Here is a 14,175-nt window from a genome sequence, read left to right as displayed (position 1 = left end):
ATATGGGTCTGAAATTTTCACCATTTACGAAGGGACATATGAAAGGGGTTGCAGGGACACCGTGTGGGTGCACAGAGATCAAAGAGGGTGATGTGTTGTAGCAGCTACATCTGCAGTTAGAGGGTGCCCTCCGCTAGATTAACTGGGGACCACTAATTCTGCCCTCCACACTGCTGGACTCAGCTTTCCTCATATTGGAACCTAAGAAATCTTGGTGCAAAACAGCTAACCGTTTTCTGCACATAAACCTATAAAGCTAAGAATGGATCTGTGTGCCTCTCTATTTCTCTACAAGAGAATAACACATTTCCACTTCCACACCTTTCTCTACCTTATTTTTCTGTTTGCAATTAGTGAGCAGCAGGTCCCCATTCTGAGATCAGGGGCATAGAGGGGTCATTTACCAAGGCTCATAACAACACAAAATGGGAAATTACTTAGCAATTTGCACATATAGAACATGGTTTTGAAATGTACATATTTCCAGAAAAGGCCTTTTGTGATTGTAATTTCAGAGCAGCAGTAAAGACTACAGAGTCCAGAAATTCAAGCACTTCCCTGCTGGGCTGGTGACTTAATTTATTTCTTTAATTTGTTATAACCCTACAAAAAATGATACTCTTTGGAGACCTCAGTAGCCGGAGTTCTGCATGTATTATTTGCTATAAGAGATTAATGAGGTAACAGAGGCAATTTCTAATGGAATTCCTTGATTTTCATCTTCCCCTCCTCACCCCCACTTCAAACTTAGTTGCCAATTCAGTGTTATGAATATAAGTGTTCTTGGCATATCTGGTGGTGAAAGGGAGAAAAAGCATAAATTATAGACTAAAATTATAAATGTCCCTTTCTGCTCTCACCGTACATTTGCTAGTAGAGATGCAATAATTGACTCATTTTCCCTAAGATAAGTCTATTCATATTTATCTTGAAACCTTCCATGATCTAAGACTTGCAATTTGTTCTTTTGGATATCTCCAGGGATTAATTCATGTCTCCTCAGTCCAGAGTAAAGGTAAGCTACCAGATTGTGAGAATCCCTCATGATTGACATTTATTGATAATGTTGCCCATAATATGTGTTTATGGCTTTGTTATGAAGAGATACTTTAAAATCATGATACCTGATACCTTAATCCTACTGAAAAACATGCTAATTTTAGTGACATGGTATGAAAACTGATAAAAGGCAGGTTCTCAGGGCCTCTGTGCGAGCATTCTCTGTGTAACTTAGGTTCTAGAAGGTCCATTCAGTAAGTGGGTCAGAGAAATATAGTAGTAGACAATTAAAAAATATTCTACTGGATTTTATATTATATGTGTTCTATTCTCACATAACTGATTTATCTCTCATTTCCTTTTGTGTGTTTGTAATGACTTACCTTGAGACATTAGCTATGGTCAATAAGGTGAAAAGTTCTGACACATGTCTTGTCCAGATAAGCCATTTAAATATTAGTATGAATGCTCTGTATTTCTTCACGTGTTGTGGACACAAAGCAGTTAATGTGCTCTAATTGTTATTCTACCCTAATATAAACACAACAGGCAATTCAAGCTTAACTATTACTCTGACATGTTGGAAATTCATTAGGAATCTGAGAACTTTCAGGCTCAGACTTACATATCAACAGAAGATATTTAGTACTGTGATGAGAATAAATTATAAATGGAGCATAAAACAGAGAAATCTTAAGAAGTTTTAAAATTATAAGTAAATTCAGCAAAGGGTGAAATTGGAGACCATACCTGGATGTGCTCAGGGTTTACTCCTGGCTCTACCCTGACATTACTCTTGTCAGTGCTTGTGGGATCATATGTGGTACTAAGGATTGAACCAGTATCAAATGATTCAAAGTGAATGCCTTACTTTACTATTTCTATAGCCCTTATAAGAAAACTTTATAATAGCAATGTATATGACAAATGGCAATTTAACATACAAGATATTAAGAATAATATCTGAAAAAAATATTCCAATTGAAGCCCTAGAAGGAATTGCTAAGCAATGAATAAAGAAAAGATTCAAATTTAAAAAAATCATGATACCTGTAATAACAGTAAAATGTACCTCCAAGTATAGACATAAGATTGTGTAGGTTTACAGATGAGCATTAAAACAAGCATTTAAGCAAGGAAATTAAAGATCTGTCCACGCTAATAATGTACTTCAACATTCATACTCATTCCCGAGAATACCCCTTGGGCTGAGTGCTAGGGAGTGACATGGATTTCTCCCCATTAATGGTGCTGCTAGCTCTGTAGTGATGGTCAGGTGGGAAGAGCCAAGAGAATTTTGACAAAAGCAGCATTTCTCATAACAGCTGCAGTTGGGCTGCCACAAAGGAAAATTTAGGAATTCAAAACTTTCACTTACACTCACTGCAAATTTACATAGCTACTGTGGCATAACAGTAGAAATGTAAATTGGGCTCCAGCAATGTTTATTGGGTGGGAAAATGTTTACTGCATGCTACTCAATGAAAACAGGAAAATACAAAACTGAATGGTACGAACTCCAATTTGGAAATGAGCTGAAACCAAACAAGAGTGTGTATGAGTAAGTGGGCGTACGAATGAGCGTGTTGATGTTTCAAAAGACAATGGAAGCAATTTGATCAAAATATAAACAATGGGTAGAAATATAGTCTTGGGATGCTTTTAATAATAATACTTTACATTTACTGTAAAACATTTTTACCGCACTTCATGACTAAGAAAAGAAGAAAGTTCAGCTGATTTAACATATTAGCATTACGTCTCCATATTTATGCTATCGATCCATTAATGATTCCCTTCCGCCACCAAAATGTTTTCCTTTTTGGAATCTTCATTTTCCTTTTTTTGGAAAAGGAAGGCAGTGACAAGTCAGCTGATCTTGCAACAATGATGGTCTGTTTCTGCTGTCATTTGAGGGGTCAGTTAATCAAGATACAATGTGATCATTCAAGAAGGTTCTAAGTAACAAGATGGCAGACTCATATTTGAGAGGAACATCTTGCTGCAAGTCACAGCAAGCTTAGCTAAGATAAAAGGAAACTATAGAAAGGGCTGGTTATAGCCTGGTGAGTACCAGCTGGCAGTAAAGTCCCTCATAGTTTGTTTCTCTGAAAAATACTCTAATGTGCCTTATTTATAAAGAAATATTTCTGCTTATGGGTTCAACCTCTATATTGCTTTTCTTTGAATAGGGTTTTGTATAGACATTACCTTACAAGATAAAGTAAAAAACATTTTTCTCAACAGGACAAACTCAGAAGAGTTCACTGGCCATATTTTTGAGTTCAGCTCTTAATTCTTTCTTTGACAGATTTAAATATGCTAATTACACCCTAAATATATCAGAGTTAAGATCAAGACAAACTTTTGATTCTTATTAAAGATAAAATATTGGGGCTGGAGCCATAGCACAGCGGCCAACCTGGGTTCGATTCCCAGCATCCCATATGGTCCCCTGAGCACCGCCAGGAGTAATCCTTGTGCATCACAGGGTGTGGATTCCCTCTCCCCCCCAAAAAGATAAAATATCTGGCCCAGAAATAAAATGTTCTGGAACAATCAAAGGCTAAATATGTAATTCTGAAAAAATAGGTTAGAAATTAGTTATGAGTGTTAAAAAATAAGATTTAAAAGAGATAATAACCTGAGAGAAAATAAGGTGAATAATGCCTACATTTCTTATATTGTATGTGAAGTCTCTGAAGATCAATGATCTATTTATCTTGATAGCATTTGATCTATATATTTTGCTTAATTTGGGGCTACACCTATGGTGAGTAGATTTATATATGCATATGTTCATAGAAAAACCTAAAATATATAATCTGTGAGTAATAAATATCACTAGCATTTATTGATTATATACCATGTATCACTGTATCACTGTCATCCCATTGCTCATCGATTTGCTCAAGTGGGCACCAGTGATGTCTCCATTGTGAAACTTGTTACTGTTTTTGGCATATTGAATACGCCACGGGTAACTTGCCAGGCTCTGCCGTGCGGGTGAGATAGTCTTGGTAGCTTGCCAGACTCTCCGAGAGGGGTGGAGGAATCGAACCCCAGGTCAGCTGCATGCAAGGCAAATGCCCTACCTGCTGTGCTATGGCTGCAGCCCATATACCATGTACTAGATGCATTTAGAAAGTCTACAATATGGTATTTTATACATATTTATTTCTTTAGCACTCACCTTTGTGGGGTTGAAGCAATAGCACAGCGAGTAGGGTGTTAGCCTTGTACGCGCCAGACCCGGGTTTGATTCCCAGTGCACCATATGGTTTCCAGAGCGTCGCCAGGAGTGATTCCTGAGTGCAGAACAGGAGTAATCCTTGTGCATCACCAGGTGTGACCCAAAAAGAAAAAGAAAATTAAACCATAATCTTACTTAACTCTGATTGAGCCTGACCTCAAGTCATACATTTTTTCCAACATTCTATATCATTCTGTATGATGTCTGAGAATCTGGTTGGGATAGGTAAAGGTAGAATTCTTCTTAGGGAGGAAACTTTATTAATGGCTAGGAAGTTTCTGTAGCATGTATGTTTGGTTAAGAAGATAAAATTACTTAGGGAATGACAATAGTAACTAGGTGATCTAAGGATTATAGAGTGTTCTTACTTACATGTGCATCAAGTCTGCACTGATATAGGGAACACTGCTCTCTTCTATTTGATTTTTTATGGACCTAGAGTACACTGAGGTTAACTCTTCATATTTCCAATGAAACTTTTTTTTCATCATATCCTCGAGAAGGGCATTAAGTCAAGTGTAGCTGGAACATGCAAGTGTAAATTCTTTCTCAAATTTGAACGGTGAGAACTCAATTATATACCCATAGTTCCAGGAAGAGAATTTGAGTGGTCGTTTTTTCAATTTTGATATATTGTGAGAGTTAAAACACCATGTGACATTAAATTAATTTTTGGCATAACACATAAAGATTTTGTATTGTATATACTACAATAAATCTTCTTAACATCCATCGCCACACGTAGGTCTCTCTTGTGATGAGAACTTTTGAGAACTTCTGCAACAACTTTCAAATATGCAATGCTGAGGACCAGAGAGATAGTACTGTGGGTAAGGTTATTGTCTTGTATGTGCCAACATGAGTTCAACTTCTGGCATTTCATGTGGTGCCCCAAGTCCTCTAGGAGTGGTCTCTGATTGACAAGTCAAGAGTAAGTCCTGTTCACAGTCCTTCTCTCGCCAGAAATTTCAAATATGCAGTACAGTGCTATTGATGTGGTCTCCATGCTTTGTATCACATGCTCATGACTTGCTTTCCTTTACTTGCTTCACCCACCCACGTTGCCAAGCCTCCTGCCTCCAGCCTACTTTCCTCCTCTGACATCCATAAATCCACTTTTAGACCTGGGTGTGCTTTTTAAAAATGCAAATTGCAGAAGTAGAATTACTGAGTCAAGAGGATTTGAGTCTAAAATATCCAAAGTCTAACAAGAGACCAGAGATCAGAGTTCGAATCGTAACTAAATAATATTAGCAGTCTTAGAAATGTGTGGGCAACTGAAAAGTATTGTGAGAGTTAAAAATACAGTGACAAATAGTTATTTTGAGTTAGGAATGCTTTTTGGTCCCCCTCTCAACTTAGATATATATTTAAAAGAAAATTTTCCTTTATATTTGATGAATTTCTCATAAAGTTTGATATGTTTGGCCACTTGGAATACTGAAATACTTAGAAATGCAATGTGCGAGAGAAATTGGGTGTATTCTAGTCTTAAAATTTAGTCTTCTATTATTTTTGCTTGTGTGTTTGCATGCACAAGGGTGCATGTTCATGTTTAAATTATGCTTTCTAATAGTTGTGATTGCTGCTTTTCCTTTAGAAATAAATTTTACTTGTCTTATGTTCTGTGGAGTTAATTAAATACCAGAGAAATTCGTTATATGTTTGCTATCTTAAGTTCCGCTTACTTGTGAGGATTTTGTCATTGATTTTGCTGCAAAAAGAGCACCTTTGGGCTCTGGAGCGATAGCACAACGGGTAAGACTTGGGTTCGATTCCCAGCATCCCATATGGTCCCCTGAGCACCGCCAGGAGTGATTTCTGAGTGCATGAGCCAGGAGTAACCCTTGTGCATCTCCGGGTGTGATCCAAAAAGCAAAAAAAAAAAAAAAAAGAGCACCTTTAACTACCCTTGGGGAAAGCTAATGAGTCATTAATATGACAATATTTCTATTTTTTATGTGTGTATATATACAAACACACATATATATATATGTGTGTGTGTGTATGTGTGCATATAATTCTTAGCACGATCAAATTGATTCTTTGATTATTTAAAATCTATTTCCTGGGTTAGAGCTAAAGTATAGTGGCACAGTGGATGGGGCATTTCCCTTGCAGGAGCCTGGCCCAGGCTCAATTTCTGGCATCAGATATGGTATGCCACCTCTTTCCCCAGTACCACCAGGTGCGATCTTTGAGCAGAGATCTTTGTAGCACCACTGGGTGTGGCCCCCCCAAAACAAAAATAAACCAATAGAAGAATTCTATTTTCTGCTTGTGAACTCCTTTTGCATTTATTTGTGATTTAGTGTGAATTTGTAATTGCTTTAGAAAAACAAATAGCTTTCTCTAAATATTCCTACCACATGGAAGAACATTATGAAGTTTATTTGGAGCTTTTTAAAAAAGCATTTCTATTGGGTCAGAGATATAGTTCAAATGGTTGGAGGACATGGCTGGGATGCTGAGACTTCAAGTTCGAGGAACTGGTACTTGCATGGTCCCTGAAAACCATCAGGCAGAGCGTTACTGTTTGTCAGCACCGAACCTTCAGGCCTCCCTAGATGGGTCCAGATGGGTCAGTACCACTGCAGTGTTGGGACCATCATGGTCCCCTGATGACTGCTTGAGAAACCCCAAAATAAAAACAAATTTGTCAAGGAAAGTTGATCATCTTCCAAATATCACTGTATCACTGTCATCCTGTTGTTCATCGATTTGCTGGAGTGTGTGCCAGTAATGTCTCCATTTGTCCCTGTCACATGCTAGTGTAGCCTTTTGGTATATTATGAGCTCTTTCAGGACCAGGGGAATGAGCACTGTCATTACTGTTTTCGGCATATTGAGTATGCCACGGATAGCCTGCCAGGCTCTGCCATGAGGGCAGGATACTCCCTTCCAAATATATTTCTAGAAATACCAACCACTATCACTGGGGTGAAAGAAGAGGCTATCCTTTAGATGCTATCCACATTAAAAGAATGCAGGAAGTAGTTTTTAAAAAGGAAGATTCTTATAAGAAGTCATCCTTAGATTCAGAAGAAGCCATTTTGCTGTAGGTTTGGGGGTGGGAGAGTACACAGATTATATAGCTAGGTTCTTATTTTTGACAAACTGCCTTAAGCAAAAGAACAAATCAAAAAAGATGAATTCTCTTTATGATTATAAGAATTATTCACTCAAGGGACTTTGCAAAGTATTAGAGCCAACCAAAGCACTGTGGATTTAGCATATATTTTAATACTTAAAAATATTTACAGAATCATTCTGATATAAGAGCTCCTGAGCTTGGCCTCTTGAGAAAATAAAGATGAAACCATCAATATCAGCTCAGTCACTCAAGTCACCACCTCCAGTCTTTACTTCATGATTTGCCTTTGAAAACCTCTTCATTGCTCCAGCTTTCCTCATTTACTGCCTCAGACTTCCTGCTTCTTTGCTCTCATTCCCACTGGTAGTTTATAAAGTCATAGAATGGTTCTTCCTTGAATTAGAATCACTGAATCACTGTCATCCCGTTGATCAATGATTTTCTCGAGAAGGCACCAGTAACGTCTCCATTCATCGTAGCCCTGAGATTTTAGCAGCCTTTCTTTCCTCATTCTTCCCAGCAGTGCTGCATTTGAGGCTCTTTCAGGGTAAGGGGACTGAGACCCATTATTGTTACTGTATTTGGCATATTAAATATGCCACAAAGATCTTGCCAGGGTCTGCTGTGCGGGCAGGATGCTCTCGGTACCTTGCCAGGTTCTCTGAGAGGGAAAACTAGGCTGTAAGAGGACGTGCAGTAGCAAATGCAGCCGTGCACTTCTGGGAGCATTGTTTTATAGTCTCTGGATCTTGGCTGTTGATGGGATTACACAATGCGGGGGCGGGGGGCGAGGCCGAGCAGCAGTGCTTCAAAAATTTCCCCTTCTAATTTTTCTTTAGCCATGCTCCAGGCCGCTTTGCAACCACAACACTTTATAAGACACTTCCTACCCATTTTCCATAATTACCACACCATATTTGATGGAGTTCAGTCAATAGGCAACAAATCATAGAGGATAATATATATACATATACATGCATATATATGCGTGCATATATATACATATATATGTGTATATATGTATATATATATATAGTTATACACACACACACACACACACACACCTCTCAGAGAGCCCAGCAAGCTACTGAGAGTATCCCGAGTATTTCGCCCGCATGGCAGACCCTGGCAAGCTACCTGTGCTGTGTTCAATATACCAAAACAGTAACAATAGGTCTCACTCCCCTTTCCCTGAAAGAGCCTCCAGTATTTGGGAAAGATGAGTAAGGAGAGGCTGGTAAGGAGAGGCTGCTAAAATCTCAGGGCTGGGAGGAATAGAGACGTTACTGGTGCCCACTCGAGTAAATCGACGAACAACGGGATGACAGTGATATAGTGACAGTGACACAATTATTCTTCAACTCCTCCATCACCATAATTTTTTTTCAAGTTAGGGACCACATTGTCCCTAACTCTTTATCATCTCAGCATTACCTATGGTAATAATTTTCAATCTTTATTTTGTGCAAGTGGGATACTGTTTGCAAAGCGTTAGCATAAATTATTAAGCATTTGGAATCAATTAGCATTATATGACTATATTTTGTGAATCTCAGATGATGAGAAGACTAGTGTGCACACTGAGGTTATTAAGATGACTACCAAGAGGCTGAGTAATAGTACAGTAGGCAGGGCACTTGCCTTGATTGCAGCTAACATGGGTTTGATCCCTGTCACCCCGTATGGTCCCCAAGTCTGCCAGTAGTGATCTCTGAGAGCAGAGCCAGAGTAAACCCTGAGCAACACTGGGTGTGGCCCCAAAACAAACAAAGAATTTATTGAAGCCATACTTATATATAAACTTATGTTTTGACACAAGTTGCAAAAAATCGTGCCTTGCATCAGCTTCAATGCTCAATTTTATTCTGTGTTTGGCTTAGAATGGAGAAAAATTAAAAATCAAATAAATCCTAATTCCTTAAGATTAGGAACAGGTTTTTAACAGTTGCTTTTGCAACATGATGATATTTTTTCAATTAAATGGAAATGACAGGAACAGTTTTATTTAAAAGTTGTATTAAAGGAATTGAACTTGGCAGAACAAATTGTATTGCAATGTCTAGCATATTTAAATGCGGCTTCATACACATTTGAAAGGGCTTCCTACTTTTATTAGCTATAAAATGGTTTGAATACAGCAGTATAAAATTCAAATTAACAAATATGAAACAGAATCAAGCCCAAACTTCTTTGTAACTTAGCATGGTTTACAAAGCCTTTCATAATCTTGTTCTTTGCTTCCCTCAAGTTAATGTTCCCCCTCTCTAACTTTAGGTTCCAGCACAATGAACTGTTTCTGGTTCACTTAATATGTAATGATTATTTAGCTGTTGGTTCCCAATCTTTCCTTTTCCCATGCCTCAGGTGCTGTGACAGTATTTTCCTCCTCGGAATTTCTACCTTTAAGAACTTGGTCCCTTTTTCAATGTTCCATCTAGTCTAGAGAAGAAATTCCATTATTATACCTATTACAGCTTTTTTTCCCCCTAATTCCTTTCACCTGTCTAGACTTGAGGTAGAGAGCATAAGTTATTCCTACTTATCAATATCAAGCTATCTGAGCTGGGACTACAGTTCCCAGACATCCTGAGCATTTTCCCTTCAGGTTGGCTATCAGAGAAAAGAGTGTCAGATGGTGGTGTAGAACCATATCTGCAATCATTAATTTCTGAAGGTCAGGGTAGACACCAATGGCTGTGAGTGGCCACAAGTATCATCATGATTTCTGGCTCGGTATTTGATAGGCGAGCAGCTGAGCCCTCAGCTCCTCCAGGTCCTGCCAGATGTCCCCTTGTCAGTGCTCCAAGTATGGGATCAAGCTCTTTTGCAATTCCAAGCAAAGAACACCACTGCAGGTCACACATATTATTGATTTCATGGGCTCCAGGTTGTCTTCAAAATTCCAGTTCATCCTCACTCTCCCTAGTTCCAACTCATCCTCCCAGCTGCTGGCCCTGATCACGTGCCATGATTTCAGGCCCATCTCTAGATGCAGATGCCAACAACCTCCCATAGTCTTCTTCATCAACAATTATAATAGGGTGCCCACTATACCTTGTGATAACTCCCCTACTTCTAGTATCTTTATTGATCAATCCTTGCCTTGATGAGACATCATATGGACATCAATATTTGGTCCATAGAAGAATAGTTAACACTCAATAATCAATATTCTAGTTCTCATTAACAAATAGCACTAGCCTATATGGTAGCAAAGATAGTCTAATCTTAAAAGGGAATTATCAAGGATTTTAGGATTTGTTCTTTCAGACAAGAGAATAGAAGATCTTTAGATTAGATCGTGTTCAGATTAAATGACTTTGAGCAAGGAACAAGTGTAGAAAATAATGTCTATACATTTTCCTGGGTATGGAAGGAGGAGTTTATAGCTTTTAACAGATACCGAATGCACCACTCTAAGAGGAGCACTATTTTATAGTTGTGTAGCTAGAGAAGTCCACAAGTGGGTATTAGTACAATTCAGAGCAGAACCAGGCTATGATCTCAAGTTTCGCTTTATGTCTACTTGAACATGAAAAAATAAATGTGGACCAAGTTTTTAGTAATAGAAACACTATAGCCGAAGAGAAACATCAAACTATGAATGCTCACAGGCACTCTGCAGCATCAATCTCACTAAGCTCGGTGAGATCCTACCACAGTTGGGGGCATCCACTTGTCTGGCTTACCCAAGCAGGTGTGTGCCAAGAAACATAAAGTTCAGATGAGTGAACTTCTATTGTGCGTGTGTTCAGAGACATCTTATTTCTGTTCCAGTCTGATTTCTGCTTGTAGAATGGCTTTTATTTATTTTACCTTTTTTATTGAGATACCAGGATTTGCAATTCTGTTAATCATACTTTTTATGATTTTGATACCACACCCATCACCTTCGTGCCTGCTTCCTTCCCTCCAGTGTCCAAAGGGTCCCTGCTGGCGACCCCCCATTTCTTCTAAGCCCAATTCTCTAGACAAAACCTCCAGTTCTGATTATTGTGATCAATTGTTGCTCTCTTACTGGCTTTCTTTATATCTCATATGAGAGAGATCTTTATTTCTTTTTTTAATTATAGTAGACCTCCTTCCTTCCTTCCTTCCTTCCTTCCTTCCTTCCTTCCTTCCTTCCTTCCTTCCTTTCTTTCTTTCTTTCTTTCTTTCTTTCTTTCTTTCTTTCTTTCTTTCTTTCTTTCTTTCTTTCTTCTTTCTCTCTTTCTCTCTTTCTCTCTCTCTCTCTTTCTTTCTTTCTTTCTTTCTTTCTTTCTTTCTTTCTTTCTTTCTTTTTCTTTCTTTCTTTCTTTCTTTCTTTCTTCTTTCTTTCTTTCTTTCTTTCTTTCTTTCTTTCTTTCTTTCTTTCTTTCTTTCTTTCTTTCTTTCTTTCTTTCTTTCATTCTTTCCTTCCTTCCTTCCTTCCTTCCTTCCTTCCTTCCTTCCTTCCTTCCTTCCTTCCTTCCTTCCTTCCTTCCTTCCTTCCTTCCTTCCTTCCTTCCTTCCTTCCTTCCTTCTTTCTTCTTTCTTTCTTTCTTTCTTTCTTTCTTTCTTTCTTTCTTTCTTTCTTTCTTTCTTTCTTTCTTTCTTTCTTTCCTTCTCTCGTTTTTTGGATGACACTCAGCAATGCTCAGGGGTTACTCCTGGCTTTGCACTCAGGAATTACCTCTGGCGGTGCTTCTGGAACCCTACGGAATGCTCGGGATTGAACCTGAGTCGGCCACATGCAAGGCAAATGCCCTGTGCCTGTACTATTGCTCCAGCCCCATATAGTGGACTTTTCAATGGTGTGGTTCTCCAACTGCTTTTTAACCTTGTCAAAACGGTGAACTCATGTTTTCCCAAACCGTTCCTCTAAATACTTTGGCCAGTCTGATTTCTCAGTACACACCAGTGAAATAAGGGCTGGGATATAGGGTGTATGAGCAGCATGTGTCCACCTGGGTTCGATTCCCAGTGCCAAGTGGTCACCCACGTACTGCTGGGTATGGCCCAGGATGCCCCTAGAACTACCAGAATGACCCAAGTGTTACTGGAGCCACAAAGCCTGTGCAGTTTCTCATCTTCAGGCTCTTGCACAGAACTGACTTTTTGGTTGGCTGAGCAACATCCATGGGGCTCTGAGGCTCTTGAACACCACGTGGGAGGCCCCTCCCAAATAATACATAATTAAACAGAAAAATAATTTTAGAAATTAGGGCGTTTGCCTTGCACATGGCCAACCGAGGTTCGATTCCACTGTCCCTCTCAGAGAGCCCAGCAAGCTATCGAGAGTATCCCACCCGCATGGCAGAGCCTGGCAAGCTGCCCATGGCGTATTTGATATGCCAAAAACAGAAACAACAAGTCTCACAATGGAGACGTTACTGGTCCCCGCTCAAGCAAATCGATGAACAATGGGACAACAGTGCTACAGTGCTAATAAATGTCTTATTTTCCCAGAACTTTACTCTTTTTTGCCTTCTCCTCCTTGGTATCCATGTATATAAGATAAAAGGTAACAAATGCTATTTCCACTTTTCCTCCTTTTCAGTAAGAAAATTGAATTGCAAACTCACACACAAAGATGCAATGGAAAAAGATGTATAAAAAATTGATGGGTACTGGAACTTTCTTGGCTATGTTAGCCAAAAAAGGCCTATTAGGGGAGTTCTCACTAGATAATACCTAGGAAAAGTGAAGACATAGAGTGGGGCAAAAGAAACTATTGAACCACAAGGCTGAGGAAAGCTTCTTTGTTCACCAAACAAAGAGACCCTATAGATTTGAGCTGGGAAAATATCAGACATTAGTATGCCCATATCAGTTAATAATTGGCAGCATGTATGAGCTTGAAAAAGATGACTCCAGTCAGCTCAGGGTAATTCCCAAGTAGACACAGGGCTATATGATCTACAGTAACCACATCTCCTAGGAACTGGAGGAATGATTGTCACAGGCCTGAAAAGGTTGGTGAGCCTATCCCAGTAACCACCATCATCCACTGACTGCCACTCAGGTCCATTGGCTGTTTAATAAACTTTTAACATCCGGGAATTCTACTATTGCAGTACAACAAGTCTCACAATGGAAATGTTACTGGTACCTGCTTGAGCAAATTGATGAACAATGGTACGACAGTGCTACAATGCTATACTTCAGCATGGAACAGTTTCTGATAAGATCAGTAAATTTAATGTCCATGTAAGTGATCTCTCTTTTTCTGTGAAGTGGGTGAGTTATCGTAAATTTGTTTAGCATACTGGGTTGACTGATCCAGTATTCAACGCTACACACAGCAGAGTTGGCTAAGGCCCCATAAACAGCAAAGGCAAATCCATAGCAACTACATTTTAAACCTATTCAAGACTAATGACTAACTTCCCCTGCAGAAGAGGTTCAAAGGTTATTATTCATCTACTACCGTCCATGAGTGGTGCTCAAATCGGTCTCTGTTGTAACAAGTTAGAAATCTGGCAACATCAGGTCACTGTATCACTTCATCCCATTACTCATCGATTTACTCAAGCGGGCACCAGTAACGTCTCTGTTCCTCCCAGCCCTGAGATTTTAGCAGCCTCTCCTGACTCGTCTTTCCCAATAATTGGCGGTTCTCTCAGGGTCAGGGGAATGAGACCTATCATTACTATTTTTGACATTTCGGATATGCCACGGGTAGCTTGCCGAGCTCTCCAAGAAGTATGTATATATGTATGTATGTATATATATATATATATATATATATGTCTATGATTTGTTGCCTACTGTCTGAACTCCATCAAATATGGCATGGTTATTATGTGAAAAATCATTAGGAAGTGTCTTATAATGTGTTGCGTGGCTTCTTTGCGGCCACGCAGTCTGG

The sequence above is a fragment of the Sorex araneus genome, chromosome 2, assembly GCF_027595985.1.
Source record: "Sorex araneus isolate mSorAra2 chromosome 2, mSorAra2.pri, whole genome shotgun sequence".
In the NCBI taxonomy this organism is placed as follows: Eukaryota; Metazoa; Chordata; class Mammalia; order Eulipotyphla; family Soricidae; genus Sorex; species Sorex araneus.
Note: the sequence above shows the minus strand (reverse complement) of the source record.